At 50.9% G+C, this 9,240-nt stretch overlaps 1 non-coding gene across 1 annotated transcript; it reads right to left on the minus strand.

Moving 5' to 3' along the window:
- Positions 1–2,330: 2,330 nt before the first annotated feature.
- Positions 2,331–2,404, minus strand: TRNAI-AAU (transfer RNA isoleucine (anticodon AAU)). Its single transcript has one exon. It is a non-coding gene; the product is annotated as a tRNA-Ile (tRNA).
- Between the last annotated feature and the right edge of the window lie 6,836 nt (positions 2,405–9,240).

Consider the following 9,240-nt stretch of genomic DNA (forward strand, 5'->3'; position numbering starts at 1 on the left):
GAGGAAACTGGCATTTGCAGCGCAGTATGATGAGCGCTGAAGCCGGTAAAGTAAAGCTGGAGGCCTGGGTGGTGTCAGAGAAGGTCCTGGAAGATCACCATCATCTTCATCAATACTCACATTGCATTCACGATGATCCCTTCCGTGTTATTTTTTAATGGTGAATTTTATATTATGGGTATCTTTGTTTTGTTTTGTTTTGTTTTTGAGACAGAGTCTCGCTGTCGCCCAGGCTGGAGTGCAATGGCGCGATCTCGGCTCACTGCAGGCTCCGCCCCCCGAGGTTCACGCCATTCTCCTGCCTCAGCCTCCCGAGTAGCTGGGACTACAGGCGCCCGCCACCTCGCCCGGCTAATTTTTTGTATTTTTAGTAGAGACGGGGTTTCACCGTGTTAGCCAGGAGGTCTCGATCTCCTGACCTCGTGATCCGCCCGCCTCGGCCGCCCAAAGTGCTGGGATTACAGGCATGAGCCACTGCGCCGACCCCCACCACGTCTATTTTTTTTTTTGTGACGGAGTCTCGCTCTGTCGCCCAGGCTGGAGTGCAGTGGCGCGATCTGGGCTCACTGCAAGCTCCGCCTCCCAGGTTCACACCATTCTCCTGCCTCAGCCTCCCGAGTAGCTGGGACTATGGGCGACCGCCACCACGCCCAGCTAATTTTTTTTGTATTTTTAGTAGAGACGGGGTTTCACTGTGTTAGCCAGGATGGTCTCGATCTCCTGACCTCGTGATCTGCCCGCCTCGGCCTCCCAAAGTGCTGGGATTACAAGCGTGAGCTACCGCGCCCGGCCTATTATGGGTATCTTACCACAATTTGTTTTTTGTTTTTTTTTTTTTTTTTTTATATGTCACTATATCACTCTGGCTGGAGTGCAGTGGCACGATCTTGGCTCACTGCAACCTCCACCGCCTGGGTTCATGCGGTTCTCCTGCCTCAGCCTCTTGAGTAGCTGGGATTACAGGCGTCCGCCACCATGCCTGGCTAATTTTTGTGTTTTTGGTAGAGACGGGGTTTCATCATGTTGGTCAGGCTGGTCTTGAAATCCTGACCTCAGGTGACCCGCCCGCCTCAGCCTCCCCAAGTGCTGGGATTACAGGTGTGAGCCACCACACCCGACCAGATTTCAGGAATTCACATGCCTTCTGCTCAAAATAATTTTCATGCCACCGTGGCATATTCTAAACCCCTTCAAGCTCAGGAAACTTGAGGGCAGCAACCTCCACCGATTCCTCCATGCTGTATCCCTGCATTTAACAACGTGCCTGGCACGACTATTAAAAGATGTGACATCCATCGTGTGTACAGGTGTCTATTTTAAGTGTCAGCTGCCCCAGGCTCTCCTAACTTTGCTTATAATAGCAGTAGCGCCATCAGCTGGCATTTATTGAAAACTTTTACTACACCCTGGGCACATACCAAGGTCTGTAGATTTTGAGCTGCTTCTTATTTAGGTCAGAGCTAGTAGCTGTTTCCACTGTAGAATTTTCAAAAACAGGTGGAGCCCTTGCCAGATCCTGACATAAAATGGCATCAACCCTATACAACCGGCTTTTGTTCAACTGAGCACACTGACCACCCTAGAAACTTGAACCGAGTGAGAAATTCATCCACTTGCTCTGGCTGCAAAATGTAGAACCAAGAGGAAGAAATGTGAAGCCTGAGATGTCTCTGAAAAGAAAAGAGGGAGGAAAAAAAGCAAGAGAAGGTTTCCAGAGGCTTCCACAACCTGAACGCCTCACTAAAAACATGGCAGTCATCTAGTGGCTGGTCACTATCTCCAGCAGGTTGGGCTTTGTGTCTCACCGTTTTGCTCCCAGCCTAGAACGGTGCTGGGCATGTAGTAGCTCTTCATATGCATCTGTGGAATGCATTCATTCCAGACCTGGATTTTCAGCCCCAAGACTTCCCCGCAAGGGGGCCCAGGGAACACTAGGCGGTGATGTCTGGGAGCACCTGTCTTCACTGGGCGGTTCCTCCAGGCCAGACGCAGCCTCAGGAAATGTGGGGGGTGGAGGCGGGGGATGTACATCGGTTTGGATGTCCAGAGTGTCCTTTAAAACGACAAATGTAAAAGGCCTAACCAATGGCATTCTAAAACAGACCCTTCAGGTGGTGGCGCGGGGACTCGGGGTGAGGAGCCACCGCCCCAGCGCGCGCTGAGTTCCTCCCGCTCTCCCCAGCAGGTAGCCTTGGACAACCTCTGGGCCCAGTCCAAAAGATTCCGCAATTCTCTCCTGCCTGCACGCCGGTTACAGTATCAGAAAGGAATATTTTTAAAAATAGTTGCAAAAGGAGTTAATGGGGAGAACAGAAAAAGGCACGCTATGCTGGCCCGTACGGGGATCGAACCCGCGACCTTGGCGTTATTAGCACCACGCTCTAACCAACTGAGCTAACCGGCCTCCTGACGCCGGCCCGCCACGGGAGTGCCTAAGAGGGCTCCAAGCCCGCGCCCGCCCCCTAGCGACTCCCTGCCGAGCCCGCGCCGCTGGCTGCATTCGGCTTCGCCACAGCCGCGACTTTCGACCTCTTCACGGTCATCCCCACTGGCCCGATGCAGAAACTAAGACCTAGGGGACTTCAAGGAGAAGGGAGGCGGCTCCCTACAGCGAAGGCGGCTTTTTTTTCACAGGGAAAATGCAAATTGCACACGGGAGGCTTAGCTCCGCAGTGAGAAGGTTTTCAAACAAGAATCCTGCAGCTTGGAAACTTCGTGTACCAGAGGCCTTTGGCATGGTTAAATCAAGCTTGGAAAATACAGAAAACCGGACAAAAGAACCACCGAATTCCCTGTCGCCCAATAAACAAGGGCCGCTGGCGTCTTGGCTTCCTTCCTGCCAGTTTTTTTTCCTACAGTACACGTGTATTTACACACACACACACACACACACACACACACACACATACGGAATCCGAAGCCCTGTATGAAGCAGTCATTTTTTCTTTTTTTTGAGACGGAATCTCCCTCTGTCGCCCAGGCTGGAGTGCAGTGGCGCGATTTCGGCTCAATGAAGCAGTCTGTTTTTTATCTTTCTTTTTGCTTTTAATATTCTAGAATAAGCATATCCCTAAACAATTGCAAATGTCATTTTAAATGATTCCTCAGTGTTTCATTGAGTGGCTTTCTCCCTGTTTTTTTTTTTTTTAGTGTCGGAAAAAATGTTTTCATTTTACTCTCTCTCGTTAACTGAGCACATAAATAAATCACATGGTACAGGTAGAAGGGTTGAAACAGCCACTGGGTGGGCAACGATGGTACCCACCCCTAAAAGCATAGGATCTGTATGCAAAAAAAGAGAGAGAGAAAGAAAAGGCTGGGAAGACAAACCACCACCGTGTCCACCACCCAGCCTGCATGTCCCAGAGGCCTGCTGTTCTTCTACAGGGCCTGACTATGGTGTGCTGCGTGGCCCTCCCACTCCAGGAGCACCAGAAGGGAGGACCAGCTTTTGTGTGTGTGTGTGTGTGTGTGTGTGTGTGTGTGTGTGTGTGTGTGTATGTGTGTGTGTGAATTTTTAGTAGAGATGGGGTTTCACCATGTTGGCCAGGCTGGTCTCGAACTCCTGACCTCAAGTGATCCGCCTGCCTTGGCCTCCCAGAGTGCTAGGATTACAGGCGTGAGCCACCGCGTCCGGCCAGCTTTTTAACACTATACATTCTGCTCTGATTACTCCAGTAAACTGCTTGGACTGATGTATCGTCGGGGTTCTTTGTCACAAGCAGCAGAAACCGAGTCTAGCTGATTCGAACAGATTTTATGTAAAGGATGTTAGGTAGGTCACCCTCCACGAGCAAGGCTAAAGGACCAGGTTTAGAAAAACGGACTCTCAGTGAAGACATACTCATTCAGCCCGGCAGTGCCCTGGCCCCCAATCAGCTGTGAGTCAAAGAAACCTAATCCCTATCCTGATGGAGCTCACCGCATAGCAAGGAAGGCGGATATTACAGGGAACGGAGAAGATTAGGTGGTGTGCTGGGAGGTTGGGCAAGCGTCCTGAAGTCTGGAACACTTTACTGTGTCCAAAGGACAAGGATGGATGAGCAGGCCAAAGGGGTAAAGCCCTCTCACAGGGCACTGGTGGGCGTGCAAGCATCCTGTCCATTTTGCTTACAGCTAAATGAATGCCCAGAACCTAGCACGCTCTCTGGCATAGCAATAGGTAAGAGTCACATGGGTTTAAAACAGTCAGATCAAGTCATTTCTCTGTTCACACTCTCTCCTTTTGTCGCAGCCCTAACAGGCCTGCCAAATTTAGCAAATATAGATCAAGATGCCGGGTTAAAATTGAATTGCAAAAGGACAATGAACCTTTTTTTTAGTGTAAGTATGTCTCACGCCATATTTGGGACATAGTTATACTAAAAGAATACCTGTGCTGTATCTGACAACCCTACGCCCAGGGTAACATCCCGTTGAAAGACACCACCGGACCTGCGCCTTTGCCCTCTGCCCTCCTGCACCCCCGCCCGCCTCCCTCCGCGGCAGCCCCTCCGCCTCCTCCCTGGCCCTTGCTCCTGTGCTGGGGCTTTTGCGCTTCCGTTCCTCTTCCTGGACCACTCTTCCTGAAGACAATGTCAAAGCTCCTCCTCCTCGTCGTGGTCGCTGCTTAAATGTCACTTACTCAGCGAGGTTTCCCCGATGCCCCCATTTGCAATCGCAACCCGCACCCAGGATCCCTGCGGTTCCCGGTCCGACCCCCCTCCATCGCTTATTGCCGCTGCTAACCGTCGGCCTCCCACCGCTAGAGCGAACTCCAGGGGCAGTGGGCTCTATTTTACCAGCACCTAAACAGTGCTTGGCACACAGCAGGTGGTCAGTCAAGGTCTCCTGAAGGAAGCCGAGTTGACCGACCCTTGTGGGTGCAGCCGTGGCATTCCCGGGACTTCAAGCCACGCCTCCCGAGTGGGCGGAGTGGATGGGGCGCGCCCGGGCGGGGGCGTCGTGACTGACTTCGGCCGCTAGAGGGCACCCGAGACCTGCTCCGTCAGCTCCGAACCCAGGCTTAGGGCGACCCACGTGCGCGGGCGAGCAGTTTTCTTTCCTCCTCTGGACCTCTCCCTCCACTTCTCACCCCGCCTTACAGCTCTTCTTAGACAAACTCTAATTTTCATTCTTTGAGTGACAAAAACACGAATCTACATACTTTCAGAATTAAGTGGTACAGAATACCATTCGGGCTTGTTTTCTTGTTTTTGTTTTTGTTTTTGAGACGGAGTCTCGCTCTTGTCGCCCAGGCTGGAGCGCAGTGGCGCGATTTCGGCTCACTGCAACCTCTGCCTTGTATTTGTTTTTTGTTTTTTTAATGTGAGGCGGGGGGCCCATGTGCATTTTAAATAATCCATTTTCTTTAAACTCAACTTACGAAATGTTTCATTCTGTTTATAAGTTGGAACCTTTGGTCTGACAGTAACTACCCGCTGTGTAGTTTCCCAGGTCGGCCACAACAGAGTATTATAAGGTAGGTGGCCACACCACAGAATATATGGCCTCATAGTTCTAGTAGGCAGACGTCCAAGGTCAGGGTGTCGGGAAGGTCGCTTCCTTCGGGGGCTCCCAGGGAGACCGCCCCAGGCTGTCTCCTGGCTTCTGGTGGATTTTGGGCCAACTTTGGCCTTCCTTCGCTTGTAGAAGCTTCACACTGATCTCTGCCTGCATCTTCACGTGCTGTTATCCCTGTGTGTCCCTGTGTCCAAATCGCCCCTTTTGTGTAGACGCCAGTCATAATGGACTAAAGCCACCCTGAAGACCTTTTGTTTTTCTTTCTAGACGGAGTTTCCCTCTTGTTTCCCAGGCTGGAGTGCAATGGCGCGATCTTAGCCCGGCTCACTGCAACCTCTGCCTCCTGGGTGCAAGTGATTCTCCTGCCTCAGCCTCCTGAGTAGCTGGGATTACAGGCATTCGCCACCACGCCCGGCTAATTTTGTCTTTTTAGTAGAAATGGGGTTTCACCATGTTGCCCAGGCTGGTCTTGAAGTCGTGACCTCAAGTGATACACCTGCCTTGGCCTGGAAGCACGTACATTATTGCGAAGTTTTGACAAAGTCTCAAAAGTCTTTTTTCTTTTGTTTTTGAGAAGGAGTTTCGCTCTTGCCACCCAGGCAGGAGTGCAATGGCGTGATCTTGGCTCACTGCAACCTCCGCCTCCTAGGTTCAAGCAATTCTCCTGCCTCAGCCTCCCAAGTAACTGGGATTACAAGCGCCCACCACCATGCCCAGCTTATTTTTGTATTTTTAGTAGAGTCGGAGTGTCACCATGTTGGCCAGGCTGATCTTGAACTCCTTACCTCAGGTGATTTGCTCGACTCAGCCTCCCAAAGTACCGGGATTTGGGGCGTGAGCCACTGCGCCCGGCCCAAAGTCTTTGTTAGATGTAAGAAAGAGCAGTAGAAGGCCAGGCGCAGTGGCTCACACCTGTCATCTCAGCACGTTGAGAGGCCTTGGTGAGCAGATCGCTGGAGCCTAAGAGTTTGAGACCAGCCTGGACAACTTGGAGAAACTGCATCTCTCCCAAAAATAAAATAAATTAATAATAATAATAATAGGCTGGGCGTGATGACTCACACCTGTAATCCCAGCACTTTGGGAGGCAGAGGGGGGCAGATCACCTTTGGTCAGGAGTTCAAGACCAGCCTGGCCAACGTGGTGAAACCCTGTCTCTACAAAAACACAAAAATTAGCTGGGCGTGATGGCGGGCGCCTGTAATCCCAGCTACTTGGGAGGTTGAGGCGGGAGAATCGCTTGAACCCGGGAGGTGGAGGTTGTAGTGAGCTGAGATGGCACCACTATACTCCAGCCTGGGCAACAGAGCAAGACTCCATCTCAAAAAAAAAAAAATAGTAATAATAATAATAAGCAGTAGAAGACAGGGAACTGGAAGCCACGAACTAGGACCCAAGCCCAGGGGAGCCACCAGCAAGTGAGGAACCTTGGCAAACAAAGCCCGTTTCCTCGCTGGGTCTCCAAGAACAGGCCACATGGCTTCTATAAATTCAAGCAAGCAAGGCTTCTCTCTCACCAGCCCATTAAATTTTATCAAGTTAAAGGTTGTCCTGGATCCGCAATAGTCACTTAAAATCAGGCTTGCCCCTACCAGAAAGGAATGACAGAGCAGGTGACAAGTGGCAGGTGGCAGTGCTTCTTGATTATCCAACAAATTATGTATGTATGTATGTATGTATGTATGCATGTATGTATTTATTTATTTATTGAGACAGAGTTTCCCTCCTGTTGCCCAGGCTGGAGTGCAATGGCACAATCTCAGCTCACTGCAACCTCCACCTCCCAGGTTCAAGAGATTCTCCTGCCTCAGCCTCCCGAGTAGCTGGGATTACAGGCATGTGCCACCACGCCCGGCTAATTTTGTATTTTTAGTAGAAATGGGGTTGCTCCATGTTGGTCAGGCTGGTGTCAAACTCTCGACCTCAGTTGATCCTCCAGCCTTGGCTTCCCAAAGTGCTGGGATTGCAGGCATGAGCCACTGCACCTGGCCCCAACAAGTATTTATTGAGCACCTGCTCTGTGCCAGGCCCTGTGTTAGACTTTGAGTAAAACTCAATAAGCATTTGTAGAGTATTCATTATGGATAAGAAGACATCTCATTTAATCTTCTACTACCTATTTTTTTTTTTTTTTTCTGGTGACCAAGTTTCGCTCTTGTTGCCCAGGCTCGAATGCCATAGCACGATCTTGGCTCACTGCAATCTCTGCCTCTGGGATTCAAGCGATTCGCTTGCCTCAGCCTCTCAAGTAGCTGGGATTACAGATGTGTGCCACCATGCCCAGCTAGTTTTTTTGTGTATTTTTAGTGGAGACGGGGTTTTACTTTTTTGGCCAGGCTGGTCTTGAACTCCTGACCTCAGGTGATCCACCCGCCTCGGCCTCCAAAAGTGCTGGGATTACAGGCGTGAGCCACCGCGCCCGGCCTTCTACTACCTTTTGTAGTGGGTATTTTTTTTTTTGAGACGAAGTCTTGCTCTGTTGCCCAGGCTGGAGTGCAGTGGTGTGATCTCGGCTCACTGCAACCTCCGCCTCCTGGGTTTGAATGATTCTCCTGCCTCAGCCTCCCAAGTAGCTAGGATTACAGGCACAGGCCACCATGCCCAGCTAATTTTTATATTTTTAGTAGAGACAGGGTTTCACCATGTTGGCCAGGCTGGTCTTGAACTCCTGACCTCAGGCAATCCGCCCACCCTGGCCTCCCAGAGTGCTGGGATTACAGACATGAGCCACTGCACCCAGCCTGTAGTGGATATTTTTATCCCTACTTTACAAAAACAAGAAAACAGTGGTACTATAACTTGGCAGGAGTCACATGGTATGAGTCTCTCTCCTACCATTTTAAGAGCTGAATTTTAAGCCAGGTGCTGTAGCTCATGCCTGTAATCCCAGCACTTTGGGAGGCAGAGGCAGGCGGATCATGAGGTCAGGAGTTCAAGACTCAGACTGACCAATATGGTCTCTACTAAAAATACAAAAATTAGCTGGGTGTGGTGGTGGGCGCCTGTAATCCCAGCTACTCTGGAGGCTGAGGCAAAGAATGACTTCAACCCAGGAGGTGGAGGTTCCGGTGAGCCTTTTTCTTTTTTTTTTGAGACGGAGTTTCACTTTTGTTGCCCAGGCTGGAGTGCAATGGCATGATCTCGGCTCACTGCAACTTCCACCTCCCGGGTTCAAGCCATTCTCCTGCCTCAGCCTCCTGAGTAGCTGGGATTACAGGCATGTGCCGCCACGCCCGGTGAAGTTTGTATTTTTAGTAGAGACGAGGTTTTTCCATGTTGGTCAGGCTGGTGTCGCATTCCCGACCTCAGGTGATCCACCCTCCTTGGCCTCCCAAAGTGCTGGGACTACAGGTGTGATCCGCAGCGCCCAGCCTTCTTTTGTTTTCTTTCCTTTTTTTTGAGAAAGGGTCTGGCTCTGTAGCCCAGGCTGAAGTGCAGTGGCACCATCTCGGTTTCCTGCAGCCTCTGCCTCCCAGTCTCAAATGTTCCTCCCACCTCAGCCTCCTGAGCAGCTGGGACTACAGGCATGCACCATGCCCAGTTAAGTTTTATAACTTTTTTTTTTTTTTGAGACAGAGTCTTGCTCTGTCGCCCAGGCTGGAGTGCAGTGGTGCCATCTTGGCTCACTGCAACCTCCGCCTCCCGGGTTCAAGCAATTCTCTGCCTCAGCCTCCTGAGTAGCCGGGATTACAGGTGCCCACCACCACGCCTGGCTAATTTTTTTTTTTTTTTTTTTTG

This window comes from Hylobates moloch, unplaced genomic scaffold, assembly GCF_009828535.3.
Source record: "Hylobates moloch isolate HMO894 unplaced genomic scaffold, HMol_V3 SCAFFOLD_16, whole genome shotgun sequence".
Lineage (NCBI taxonomy): Eukaryota > Metazoa > Chordata > Mammalia > Primates > Hylobatidae > Hylobates > Hylobates moloch.